General features: G+C 45.7%; 1 protein-coding gene across 3 annotated transcripts in view; it reads right to left on the bottom strand.

Annotated features, from left to right (window-relative positions):
- The window catches only part of Pc (pyruvate carboxylase), a 104,139-nt gene that overhangs the window by 43,674 nt on the left and 47,054 nt on the right, over positions 1–13,411 (bottom strand). The window contains exon 1 of one of the 3 annotated variants that reach the window (XM_036201235.1): positions 10,854–10,876. The exons of the other annotated variants lie outside the window; for them this stretch is intronic. The gene's annotated coding sequence lies outside the window, so the exon portion shown is untranslated. Of the gene's footprint in view, positions 1–10,853; positions 10,877–13,411 lie in introns of those variants that run through there. 3 annotated transcript variants of the gene reach the window in all.

Below are 13,411 nucleotides of genomic sequence, written 5' to 3'. Positions count from 1 at the left end.
CATCAACCCAGGAGCCAATAATGGGTAAGATGTCCTTCTGGCAGTTCTGGGTTGTGCTCACGATAACACAAACCTGCTTTCTAGCCTGTCTCCACCATCCTTCCACTTTCTGGAATCCTGTACATCCAGCCCACCTGTATCTTTACTCTATGGTTTTTGTTGTTTTTTTAAATCACTATCCTCTTTCCCTATAGATGGTCCCTCCATTCCCTGTTGCATGACTGCTGTTGGGGTTTGAGTTATATGTTCCAATGCTTCTCCCTCCAGAAGTCCCAACACAATTCAGGAAAGAGATTTTTGTTTTTTAGACAAAGTCTTACTATGTAATCCAAGATGGCTTCAAATTTGAGGTCTTCTTCCCCACCCCATTCTCCTGAGATTATAGGTATTCACCACTGTAACTAGCAGATTTTCTTTTCTTTCTTTTTTTTTCGAACCCAGAGCCTTGCGCTTGCTAGGCAAACACTCTACCACTGAGCTAAATCCCCAACCCTTCTTTCTTTTTTTAAGATTTATTTATTTATTATGCATACAGAAGAGGGCGCCAGATCTCATTACAGATGGTTGTGAGCCACCATGTGGGTGCTGGGAATTGAACATGGTGCTCTTAACCACTGAGCCATCTTTCCAGCCCCAGATTTTCTTAAAGATAGAAACCACTCAAGGACAGAGATAACAGGAGAGGTGATACCAGTAACGTGATCAGGAAGGATAGGTCAGGTTCATGGACCTCACAACCCCAAAGTCTGATTACTCCACCAACCCCATACTCCATGACGACCAGGGAAGGAGCAGGTGTCAAACAATGGGATGGAGTAAAAGCCAACCAACAGTTAGACAGCTACACTCTCTTAATCACCCCAGGGAGAACAGAACTCACCCTCTGGACAGATAAAGAAGGAGTCCCTGACTAGAGTTGGGACACAAGGCATAGTGGAGGGGCTGAAAATCTTGTGAAAATGAGGCTGGGGTAAGTGACTTATCCTGCCCCATACTGCATACCATTTCTAGAACACCAGTAAGAGTAAAGACTTCTGGATGTAAGACCCCACAAACAGCCCACCCTGTCACCTACTGTAAGACAAAACAGTCCCCTGTACTCTGGAAAGAAAGTTGCAGGAAAAAAAAAAAAAAAAGGCAATTTAGAGGCAGCAGTCTATGCAGGGAGAAGAAAAAAACACATCATTAAAATCCTCAGGGAAATAATAAGAGCATATCCCTGAAACAATGGGATATTTTACATGTGTTTTTAAAGAACTACTCAGGAAAAAGGGCACTAGGAAATTAAAAGTATGTTGGAAACAAACAAAAACATCAATAGAAGGGTTGGGATGCTAAGATGAAAGGAAATCTAGAAACTAAAAGCAAAAAGACAAAGAAACTGGGGTTGGGGATTTAGTTCAGTGGTAGAGCGCCTGCCTAGCAAGCGCAAGGCCCTGGGTTCGATCCTCAGCTCCAAAAAAAAAAAAAAAAAAAGACAAAGAAACCGCACATAAGCCAGGGATGGGGTAAAATGAGAGGGTCAGTTCAAGAGATCCAAAAGCTAAATAACGTGAGTTTCATAAAGAAAGAGTGGTGAGAATACAGAGAACACAATAGTAACAATTCAAGGAGTTCCCGGGGTAGACAGAGAGATGTGCCGAGGCAGGCAGAGCAATCATATATCAGAAAGGTTTGGCATTTCTCAGCAATTTGAGAAGCTACAAAAGTACGAAGCATGTCTTCAAACTTGTCATATAAAAATGACTTCCAATCTGGAATGTTCCTCTCCATCTAACTACAGATCATGTATGAAAGTAAAACAACAAAGATAAAAAGTAAGCCAGGTGCGGCAGTAAACACCTGTCTATCCCAGTACACAGGAGGCTCAGAGGAATGATTAAGAAACCGGAGGCATCCTGGGGTAGTTAGTGGCTCACGCCTTTAATCTTCGTGCTCAGGAGGCAGAGACAGGTGGATCTCTGTGAGTTTAAGGCCAGCTGGTCTACAGAGTGAGTTCCAGGATGGGACAGTCAGAGTTATAAAGGAAGAAAGGAAAAAAGGAAGTAAGGAAATAAAGGAAGGGAGGAAGGGAGGGAGGGAGGGAGGGAGGGAGGAAGGAAGGAAGGAAGGAAGGAAGGAAAGAAGGAAGGAAGAAAAGAAAAGAAAGAGGAAGGAAGGAGACAGAGAGAGAGAGAGAAGGAAACTGGAGGCAGAAGTGTACCTGATGTGGTGGGTGGTGGTGCAGGGCTTTGTTACCAGCACTTGTGAAGGCAGAAGTGATCTCTGAGTGTTCTAGGCCAACCTGGTCCACATAGTAAGTTCCAGGCTCTGTGTCTCTCTCTGTGTCTCTGTGTTACACACACACACACACACACACACACACACACACACACACCACACACCACACACATACACGGTAGCAGGGGAAACTCTGGAGGCCAGCATGGGCAACATAGCAAAACCATGTCTCTTAAATAAGTGCAGTAAGACCATGGCTGACCACTTTCCCCAGAAGCTGCTGTGGGTGGGCCCTACTCCAACAAGGGAGCAGTAACAGAGTAGGTATTTGTGGGCATGTGCACATAAATAAAGGTCCCTGAAGATGCTTTGGCCTCTGATCACCTAGAGGCTACAGTTACAGGTGGTTGTGCGCTGCCAGAGGTGGATAACAGAAACAGACTTGGATCTTGTGCAAAATCAATATACACACTTAACTGCTGAGCCATCTCTCCAGCTATTTATTTATTTATTTTTGTTTTTTGAGACAGGGTTTCTCTGTGTAGCCCTGACTGCCCTGGAACTCACTCTGTAGACCAGGCTGGCCTCGAACTCAGAGGTCCACTTGCCTCTGCCTCCTGAGCTCCAGGATTAAAGGTGTGCACCTCCACCGGCTGGCAATTCTTCAGTTATTAATCAGTGCATTCTGAGTAATATTTCTCTTGGTCCTGTTGGCCCTGGGTAGACTTGAATCATCCCTTTGTCTAGCAAATCCATGCTGCATATGTCACCCGCCTGCTAGTCACTTGGCAGTCTAAATTATCAAAGGCTGTCCCAGTAGCACAGCACTTACTTACCAACGGCCCCAAGTACAAGGGCGGTGAGAGGCCTCGGTATGCTTCCTTTAAGTGACAGTTCTTGACTTATTAAGAAAAAAATCATAGGCTGAAATTGCTAAGATCTTTGGCAAGAGATATTCTATTTGTGAAACAATGAAGAAAAAAGAAATTCAAGCAAGTTTTGCTGCTGCACCTCAAACTGCAAAATCAGGGCTGTAAGTGGCTTGTTTTACTAGGTCTGTGTCATCTGACAGCAGCACAAGGAGAGTGAGTACAGTGGGAGCTTGTGAAGAGTGTGTGTGTGTGTGTGTGTGTGTGTGTGTGTGTGTGTGTGTGACACTTCCAGCACTTAGGATCCAGAGGCAGAAGAGCTGGAGTTCTAGGCTTGGACTAGCCCTTGTCTCAAAACAACAAAAAGAGCAAAACCAAAATGTTTTGAGAGCGGGCACACTCACGTACACAAGTTTTGCTATGACAATTATTGTTGATTTCTGCTGGGCCTGACGTATTAAAGTGCAGTGTAGAGGTAAGAGTTTGGTACTATGAGAACTTAGGCCTCCTGGGCCATCTGAAGGATGAGGAGTCTGCTGCCCAGCTACACCCCTCATCTTTGTCATGTAAATGTGGCATACACAGCTAGCTCCAGGGGCACAGCAGAAGAACTCTCATTTCCTGCCTTCTCTAAGCCAGGCATCTTTTAGCTCGTTTAATTTTCCCCATAATCCCATGGGGATATAATCAACTCGAATTTTACTGATTAAAAAAATGAGGCTCAGAGGGACCCACAGGAAGTAGGAAACTCCAGAATCATTACTTCCATTCAATGTCAGAGCCCCTGTTTTCCCACCCAAAGAACCTGGCCTGGTGCCTGCTTTGGTGTAGGTTCCAAACATACTTAATTGAACCAAAATAAACTTGAATTAAAATGCAAATGTTCTCCTGGAGCCAGGGTCTTCCCATGCTGTAAGATCTAGAGGCCAGTGAGCCAGGGCAACGGTTACAGAGAACAGGAAGTGAACGCAGGGAATAGCTCTTTCCCCTTGTAGACCCAGGACTCTCTAAAAGAGCAGTAAGTGCTCCTAACAGCTAACAATCTCTCCAGCTGAGCATAAAAATGTGCAGCTTTTGTTGTGGTTGTTCGTTTTTGTTTTTCAGGACAGGTTTCTCTGTGTATTCCCTGGCTGTCCTGGAACTCCCTCTACAGATTAGACTGGCCTGGAACTCGGAGATCCACCTGCCTCTGCCTCCCGAAAAACAAGAGCAACAACAACAAAACAAAAATAAGAAGTGTTGGTAAGGGTGTGGGAAGAGGGGACCCTCACACTGTTAGTGAGAATGTCAACCAGTGCAACGACAAGGAAAACCAATGCTGGAGGCTTTAAAACACTAAACAGAACTATGGCGAGTCACACTGGCCTTCACATTTAGTTCCAGCACTCAGGAGGCAGAGGCAGGAGGATCTCTGCGTTTGAAGACAGCCTGGACTGTATATATGGCAAGCTCCAGAGCAGTCAGAACTACATAGCAATACCCTGTCTCAGAAAAACAAAATAAACGAACAAAAGAACTACAGTCTGAACCAGCACTCTCTCTACTGGATTCTGAAATGAAATCAGAAGAGGTAGCTGCACTCCATGTGTGCTGCAGCATTCTTCACAGTAGCCAAGACATGGGAACAACCTAGGTGTCGGTCAGTGGAGGAATGTGATAAAAACAGCACTACATACACATAGTAGAAGATTATTCAGCCATGAAAAGTAATGAAATCCTGTCACTGGTGACAACATAGAACTGGGGACATTATGCTATGTGAAATAAACTAGCACAAAAAGACTAGTCTATACTGGTGAAAAACTGACTTCCTGGAAGTTGAGACTTCCAGAGGCTGATGAAAGCAGTGGGGAGGGCTGGAGAGATGTCAGTGGATGCTGGGCTACACTGGAAGAGAGAAAAGCAATCTTGTGTGGTTCCAGAATGGTGTAGCTACAGCAGTACAATTTAGCATTAAATATTCCAAAGATCTAGAAAGGACTTTCAGTGTTTTTACCTTAAAGAGATGAGAAATGTTTGAGGAGGTAGATATATGTAACTGGATTTATACATTACACACATGGTATGGTTATAGCTCAATGGCACAGCACCTGCCTGATGCATGTAAGGCTCTGAGTTTAGTACACAGTAACACCAAAAAAAAAAAAAAAAAAAAAAAAAAAGGGGGAAAAAGAAAAAAATTGTATTATATGTATTAATTATTCTTATGCATTTAATATACAGTTTTAATATATTTTTTTTAATTCTGAGGTCAAAATGGAAAAATCTTAAAATTTACCAAAATTTGCAATAATTAAAAAATAAAGTGCTAGAGGCTGGAGAGATGGCTCACCAGTTAAGAGCACTGACTGCTCTTCCAGAGGACCTGAGTTCAATTCCCAGCACACATGGTAGCTCACAACTGTCTGTAACTCAAGATCAGACATCCTCAGATATACATGCAGGCAAAATACCAATAAACATAAAATATAATAAATGTAAAGAATAAGTAAATAAATAAATAGCTAGGTGAGCTTGGTAGTGGATGCCTTTACTGCTAGAACTTTTTATGTGGTAAAGGCTAGCCTTGAACTCCAAATCCTCCTGCCTCTACCTCCAAAGTGCTGGGATTACAGGCGTGTCGCTACATGACCAGCTTTATTTCCCTTTGATAGCTTTCATTCTTGAGAGTAGATGTGTTACATTTCCTTGGTGAATACTGATGTTGAGCATTTTCTCATAAACTTGCTGTTTGTGATTTTGTCTCATATTTTTTTTCTTGGGGCTTTTTTTTTTTTTTTAGACAAGGTTTCTTTGTATAACAGCCCTAGTTGTCCTGGAACTCAACTCATAGAGAGATCCACCTGCCTTTGCCTCTCTAGTGTTGAGATTAAAGGTATGCACCACCACTGCCTGCTGTCCCATCTTTTCTCTCCATGTCTGTCTATCATCCTTACCCCCAAGCTAGGAACTAAATCCAGGCCTAAATGCTCTACCACTGAGCTAAATTAAATCTCAAACCATCTGCTGGCTGTTGGTCTTGTTTCTTCATCAGCTGTAAATGATAATTCATACTCAAAGGATGACTAGCTTCCATGTGATCAAAGCCATCTTATTGAGCCTTTTGCTAATATCACACTTGGGATAGAGAGTAAGATGAAGCATGGCCTCTGTCTCCGAGAAACTTACAGTCTCAATGGTCAGACGTTTGAACAACTCGTCCATGAGAAAGTACCTCATTACCACTGTGGAAGGAGCAAGAGCTGAAGAAGCTGTGATGTAGCTGAGGAGGGTCAAAGGGTCACAGAGGGAGGGCCACTGCAGAAAACCGTGGCTCACAATGGCTCACAGCACACTAACACGTGCTCAGCGAGTGCACCAGAGTGAGAAAACAACCCCCAACAGCTCCTGTGCAGGAGTCAGGTCAGGGTCCAGCAAATCCTAATCCCTACCCCCAATGTTTATAAACCAGGTTGCCTGGGGGGAAGCTCACTTGCCTGAAACTGAAAAACAGGAATAACTCAACCCCAGATATTCATTTGGGAAGATTAAATATGAAAATCTATGTAAACTGCACTTGGCAGGGATATAAAACATGCTACCAACTAATAATCAATCACATCACAAAGCCTGATTTCCAGGCTGGGGCCAGACTTGGAAAGACCATCAGCTCCGTACGAAGGGGTGCCACAGTGAGGGATCAGCATAGAGGTAACAGGCAAAACCATGACAGACAGTTGGCTCTTGGCAAGCTGGAAAGGAGCCACGTGCTCTCAAGCCCACAACCGTTCTTTCTCTGTGAAAACAGTACTCAGGCCCTTCACAGCTTTTCTCTGCCAGCTGCTCTGGTCCAAAAACAAAAACAAACAACAATAACAACAGAAACAAACCCCAAAACCTTCCCTAGAACAGCAAAGGCCAGGGATGGGATGCAGAAATGCCAGGTGGAAAAACCACAGCATGAACAAACCAGGTGGGCTGAGGAGGGGCAAATGAATACTGCGGGAGTGTCACCTGGCAAGAGCTTTTAAAAAAAAAAAATCTGAGTCAGGTAACAGGATTCCCTAGGTAATAATGGGAATACTCAGCCACAGAAAGGGCAGCTGATGGTGGACGCTAAGTGGTGAGAGGCCCCAGTGGTACCAGCAGAAGATGCACAGGGCTAAGGGAATGACAGGCACAAAAGTGGGAAGAATTCATTCATTCAGTCCTGACAGCGTTGCACAAAACCTGAGGCCTGTTAGGACTGGAGATGAACCGTTCGGAAAGGAGGGCCCGTAGGAAACTGACATTTCATTCTAATCAGCATCATTCTAGCTGGAGGATGTAGCTCAGTGACAGCACCTAACTAGCATGCATGAGGTCACTGGTCCAGTCTCCAGGGGAAAACAAAAAGATCATTCCAGATTAACTCAGATTAATGCAGACTATATCTTTGCCTCAGACCCCCTTCCTAATGATAGGTTTCCTGAACAGAGCACAAAGCCATGGGAGTACATCTCATGTCCCATCTAACCCACACTGAGAAAAGACACAGTCCCTAGAAAGTGTTGATGGAAGGGTTGGGGACAGAGAGAGGAAAACAACTAAGGTATGCTGGCCTCCACCCCACCCTCATCTGCCTCCTGAACACACATGCACACACATAGCCTCCCACCTCCTGAGTTGTACCCCATGACTTGGCAGGCATCTGGGCTGTTTGCAGTTTAGATAAAGAGCCAGAAGCCATGGGGCCTTATCGGCTCTGCTCCTCCTCCTCCTGAACTGAGGGAAAGGTTTCTTCCCAAGCAAATTGGAGAGCTCTCTCACCCTACATGGAGCAGTGAGTGTTACTCACAGGCCTGTGGCAGCACTTTCAATGCTGTCCAGGAGGCCTCGTGCCTTAGAAAGCCGGCCTTTGCCCTCCAGCTCAAAGTTGGGCTTCAGACTCCTCTATTCACAGCCCAGGTGGCCCTGACTTGGAGCTAGACTGAGAACAGACCTTCCCCTGACCTCAGCAGCTTTACCATTTCCATAAGGGACCCTTGTTGCCTTCCACCAACAGCAATCACTACACGAAGGCAGACTGGCCCACAGCTTTGAATCCACAGTCTATTTCCTTCTGCCCAAAGCTGGGTTTTGACATCTCCAACCCCAGATGTTCCCACAGGCTCTCGAGCCATGATCTAGTCCAACCTCTTACTCTAAAACCTGTCCCCAGAGTATCTCCTTTCCTTTTCCTGCTAGAAAGCTACCTGTTCCGGAGGGAGAGTAACAATGGCTGTGTGTGTGTGTGTGTGTGTGTGTGTGTACACAGAGGCCTCAAAACCAGGTGGAGAAGAGCTGCCAAAGGGCAGTAGGTTCCCATGAAAGGAGTAAAGGGCAATGACATTTGAACTTTCAAAGGCAGGAGGACTGGGAAATCTAGCTAGGAAAGAGATGAGGTAGCTGGTCCAGGAGAAGCAGCAGAGGAGACTAAGAAAGAGCTAAAAGGCTAAGAAAGACTGAAAGGAGCTTCCTTTTTCCTGCTGAGACTGAATGTCGCCTCAGGTTGTCCATCTGGGAACAGATGACATGATGGTCCTTTCTCCCATTGGGGTCAGGAGGCGATCCCTCACCAGGCCACGTCACCTGAGGCCTGTGAGCTTGTACCAGATTTCATTAACAAGTAGCCTTTTAAAGGCTACATGCTACAAAGATTGCCTTTGTGGTATTGGCCCTAAGACCACTCAGCGAGGACAGGAAGGGCCCTCCCACTAGGCATGGAGCCATCACAAAAAAACAAAGCACCCAGCTGAGCTTTGACAAGGTTCCTTGGGGCAGCAGCACAGTCAACATCCCACTGTTCTCTTTTGTGGGGCCTCCTGAACTGAAGGGTATGTGCTCAAATAGGGCTCCTGCCTGGTTCTGGCCACTTCCAGAAAAACTGCTGATAAAATACAAGTTGACCTGAGCCTGGCCAGGGTCCTAGGTGGGCACAGTCTGGATGCCAGTCTCCTGAAGAGCCAGTGGAAGCCGAACCCTCCAGGACTTGCCTGGCAGTGTCAAGCCTCCACCTTTTCTCATCTTTTGTTAGAACTGATAATATCAGCTCCGATTCCCTTCCTGTCCACCAAGGAAGAGTGCTTCCACTAAGAAATCTTGACAAAGCCAAGAAAGCATTGATTCTGCAAGGTGAGCCTTAGTCACTCAAACCAGAGCTGAGCCAGGAAGATGAGATGAGAGGAACATCTAGAAAGCTCCACTGAGAAGCCACAGTAGCCCTGCTCCTAATGCTGCTCTGGCCTGTGATAATTGCTGCTGGGGGTGAGTCACCGGGTGGATGCGGAGCTGGAGGGTCTGGTCACCTAGAGCCTGAGCACCACCCAGGAGCAAGGCCTAGGACCACAGATGGCTGAGGAAACACTTCTACAATAGATCTTGGCTACTCTCTTGAGAATTCCTTTAGATATGTTACAACAACATTCTCATTCTCATACCATGGGCAAAATATAGGATGGGACATTACCCTCAGTGCACTGAGGGGAAGAGTTGAGAACCTCATGAGCATAAACATTAGTTATGCCTGCCGTCCAAATCTAAAGGACTTGATTCTCTCAATCTCGCTGGGAAAAGGAACCAGCTCTAGGGTGAGTCTCTCTGGGTTGGGAATAGGCCTCAGGCAAGAAGGAGGTATCCCTTTCCCAGGATGCTCTCGGGATACCGGCAATGCTCAGGCTCAACCTGGGTAATATTCTGGTTCTAGTGGCAGATGGACCAAACTATGCACACCAGGCTGGAAGGGAAGAAAGGGGCCCAACACTCATTCTGTTGTTTTCAATTTTGATGCATAAAATCTAGCATTTCCCCACCCCCCAAAATAATATGGGGTTGGAGGGATGGCTCAGCAGTTAAGAGCACTTAGTGCTTTTAGAGAGAACCAAGGTTCCAGCCCCAAAACTGCACCAAGTGACTCATACACAGCACAGTTCCAGGGATCCAATGCCCTCTCTGGCCTCTGTGAGTGCCCACTCTCACGTGGTACACAAACTCATAAAAGCACAAGCACACGTGCAAATAAATAAATAAACAAATCCTTTCCCCCAACTGTGAAATACCCTAAAACACCAACATACTGCAATCGTCCAAAACAGGACTGATTCCAAGACTATTTCAGATACCAAAACCTGGTTGCAAAAAATTATGTGCTTCTCGTCTGTGACTCCCTGGCCACCTTCCATACATGCAAACCATCTCTATGACTCATACCTGACACCAGGCAAATGTTATGCAAATAGGTGTCATGCTGTATGGTTTAGGAAATAATAACAAAAAAGTCTGTGTGTGCTCAACACAGACACAGCCAGAAACCAACACAGGACTAACAACATACTACACACCAGTACCAACATTAACATATTTTCCCAATATTTTTGATCCCTTAAATGCAGAAGCCATGGATACAGAAGACAGACAGTTCAGGTAGTTGGGGATTTTTGTGTTTGTTTCTTCATCTCTGAAAAAAACACAAAGGGATGTGTTTGGCTTCATGAAAGGGAGGCCAGGTCATTCCCTGCTGCTCAGCAAGTGTTTGCTCAGATGTTCATACTGCCAACACTGGTGTAACAGGCACAGCCAGCCAGTCGGTGACTCTGAGTGAGGAGTGAGACATCCCAGTTCAGCTCCAGGGATGAAAACACTGACAAGAGACAGAGTTTGTAGTTGTCCCAAGCCTTCCTGTCCTCACTCCAGGTCAGGTCCATCTTATAAAAGCTGCTCATTCTACCAAGGCAGTCGGACCCTCTACTGACAACGTTCTTTGCCTACCCCATCACCCCAATCCAGCCAAGAGGTGCTGAACTGGTATGACTTCTGTGTAGAAGACGGAGAATTTCTTTTATAGAACTTGTCTGGAAGACTCCATTACAGGACAGAAATGACATCATGTGCTGTGGAGAAACAGAAAGCAAAGATGCCCACACTTAACAAATTCACCATGTGCTGACAGAGGCAAGCCCTGCAAGTGCAAATGAGTGTCTACTGCCACAGCCCAGCACCACAGCGCCATTCCACCCTCAGCTTGTCACCACAGGGACATTTGCCAAGCCCACCACCACAGGGCAATGGGGTCACTGGTGAGGCTTCCAGGCCTCTGCTGTGTCACTATCCAAAGAAGGGGGCCTCTAGACAAGCAGTGATTGTTTTAGGCCGGGGAACAAAGGCTTCTAGATTGATCTAACCCAACTGGTGTTGACAGAGCCTCTGCATACCCTTCCAGTCCTCAACCCTGCCTCCTGAAGACCACTCATATGGACTCACCATTCCCCTCTCCCAGCACCACAGCTTGAGCTTCGGAATCATCCTAACTGCATGCAGTTCTGGGATGGCTATTTCTTGGTTATCAACTTGACTACGTCTGGAACTAACTAAAACCCACTCAGCTGGCCTCACCTATGAGGTATTTTTCTTTTTTCTTTTTCTTTTTGGTTTTTCAAAATAGGGCTTCTCTGTGTAGCCCTGGCTGTCCTAGAACTCACTCTGTAGACCAGGATGGCCTGGAACTCAGAGATCTACCTGCCTCTGCCTCCCAAGTGCTGGGATTAATCATCTGAAGTGGGAATGTTCACCTTTAATCTGGATCTTTTGAGATGAGAAGATACACCTTTAATCTGGGCCATGCCTTCTGGTGGCAGTCTATATAAAGCACATGGAAGAAGGGAGCTCTTGCTCTTTGCCTGCTTGCCCTCACTATCACTGGTAAGTCCATTCCTTCTCTGGTATCAAAGCCTACTTCCCTGAGATTCTGGCATATACTGAAGACCAGCTGGGACATCCAGCCTCATGAACTGAGCTGTTGGATTCTTGGACTTCCCGTTGGTACATAGCCATTGCTGCCAAGCCACTCTAATACATACATATTCATCCTATCAGTTCTGTTCCTCTAGAGCACCTGGTCTCAATCTATAGGTCACAACTTATTTGGAAAACCCTACCTCCAAAAATATTTATATTATTATTCATAACAGTAGCAAAAGTACAGTTGTGAAGTAGCAACTAAAATAATTTTCTGGCTGGGGTCACTACCACATGAGGACTGCACTAGAGGAAGGTTGAGAACTACTGTTCTAGAGAGCCCTGACTAATATACCACATGAGGACTGCATTAGAGGAAGGTTGAGAACCACTGTTCTAGAGAGCCCTGACTAATATACCAAACCACATGAGGACTGCATTAGAGGAAGGTTGAGAACCACTGTTCTAGAGAGCCCTGACTAATACAAGTTCAATGCTTAAGCTGCTCTTCAACTTCAGAATTTCTTTTCTTTTCCTTTTTTCTTTCTTTTTTCTTTTCCTTTTGGCTTGTTGAGACAGGGTTTCTCTGTGTAGCCCCGGATGTCCTGGAACTTGCTCTGTAGACCAGGCTGGCCTCGAACACAGTAAGATCCACCTGCCACCACTGCCTGACCAACTCGGGAATGTCTGGCACCTGCTGAGCCTCAGTCCCCTGATCTACAGAAGCAAAACAATCAGATAACTTTATGCAGTTGCCACGAGAACTACTCAGTGTAGGGTGCTTTCTGCAATATCTGGGAGACTGGCACATTACAGATGCCCAGCACAGCGACCCCCACACCTGCCAGTCTTTGTGATATCAGCCATTCCATCATGCTTGGGGCTACAATGTATAAGAGACAGAGACCTAGACACAAGCCCCAGGGGTCTAAGAATAGAACAACAGTCCTATGCAGGGTGATGGCTGGGGGAGCAGTGGCTGTGAAATCAAAATTCTGTTCTCCATCTGCTTCCATCAGCCAGAACTCAGTCTCAAGGAAAGTCGCCCCACCATCCTGAGCATCGGTAGATAAAAGGTGGGTTTTTTTGTTTGTTTGTTTTCGTTTTTTGTTTTTTGTTTTTTTGTTTTAAGACAGGGTTTCTCTAACAGCCCTGGCTGTCCTGTAGCTCACTCTGTAGAGCAGGCTGGCACTAAACTCACAGAGCTCTGCCTGCCTCTGCCTCCCGGGTGCTGGGATGAAAGGTGTGTGCCCCTACCTTCTGGCTTGAAAGGTGACTTTTTCACAGAATCAATAGGAACAAAAAATAAACTCTGGACTACTTACTTTGAGGCATCATGCTACAAGGTACTAGGCCTTATGGAGACCCAGTACTGTCCTCAGGCTAGCTGAGAAAGAGTCAAAGTAAGGAGGAGGCCAAACAGCGCAGGTGAAATCTAAACAGAGTAACACAAATACACTGCAATACTGAGGAATAGACTCACCACAAGAAGACTTACACACTGCAAACTACAATACACCATTTAAAGAAATGGAAGGGCCAGGCGGTGGTGGCTGTAATCCCAGCACTCAGGAGGTAGAGACAGGTGGATC

The sequence above is a fragment of the Onychomys torridus genome, chromosome 1, assembly GCF_903995425.1.
Source record: "Onychomys torridus chromosome 1, mOncTor1.1, whole genome shotgun sequence".
In the NCBI taxonomy this organism is placed as follows: domain Eukaryota; kingdom Metazoa; phylum Chordata; class Mammalia; order Rodentia; family Cricetidae; genus Onychomys; species Onychomys torridus.
The sequence above is the reverse complement of the archived record's forward strand: the minus strand, read 5'-3'. Positions and strand labels throughout refer to the sequence as shown.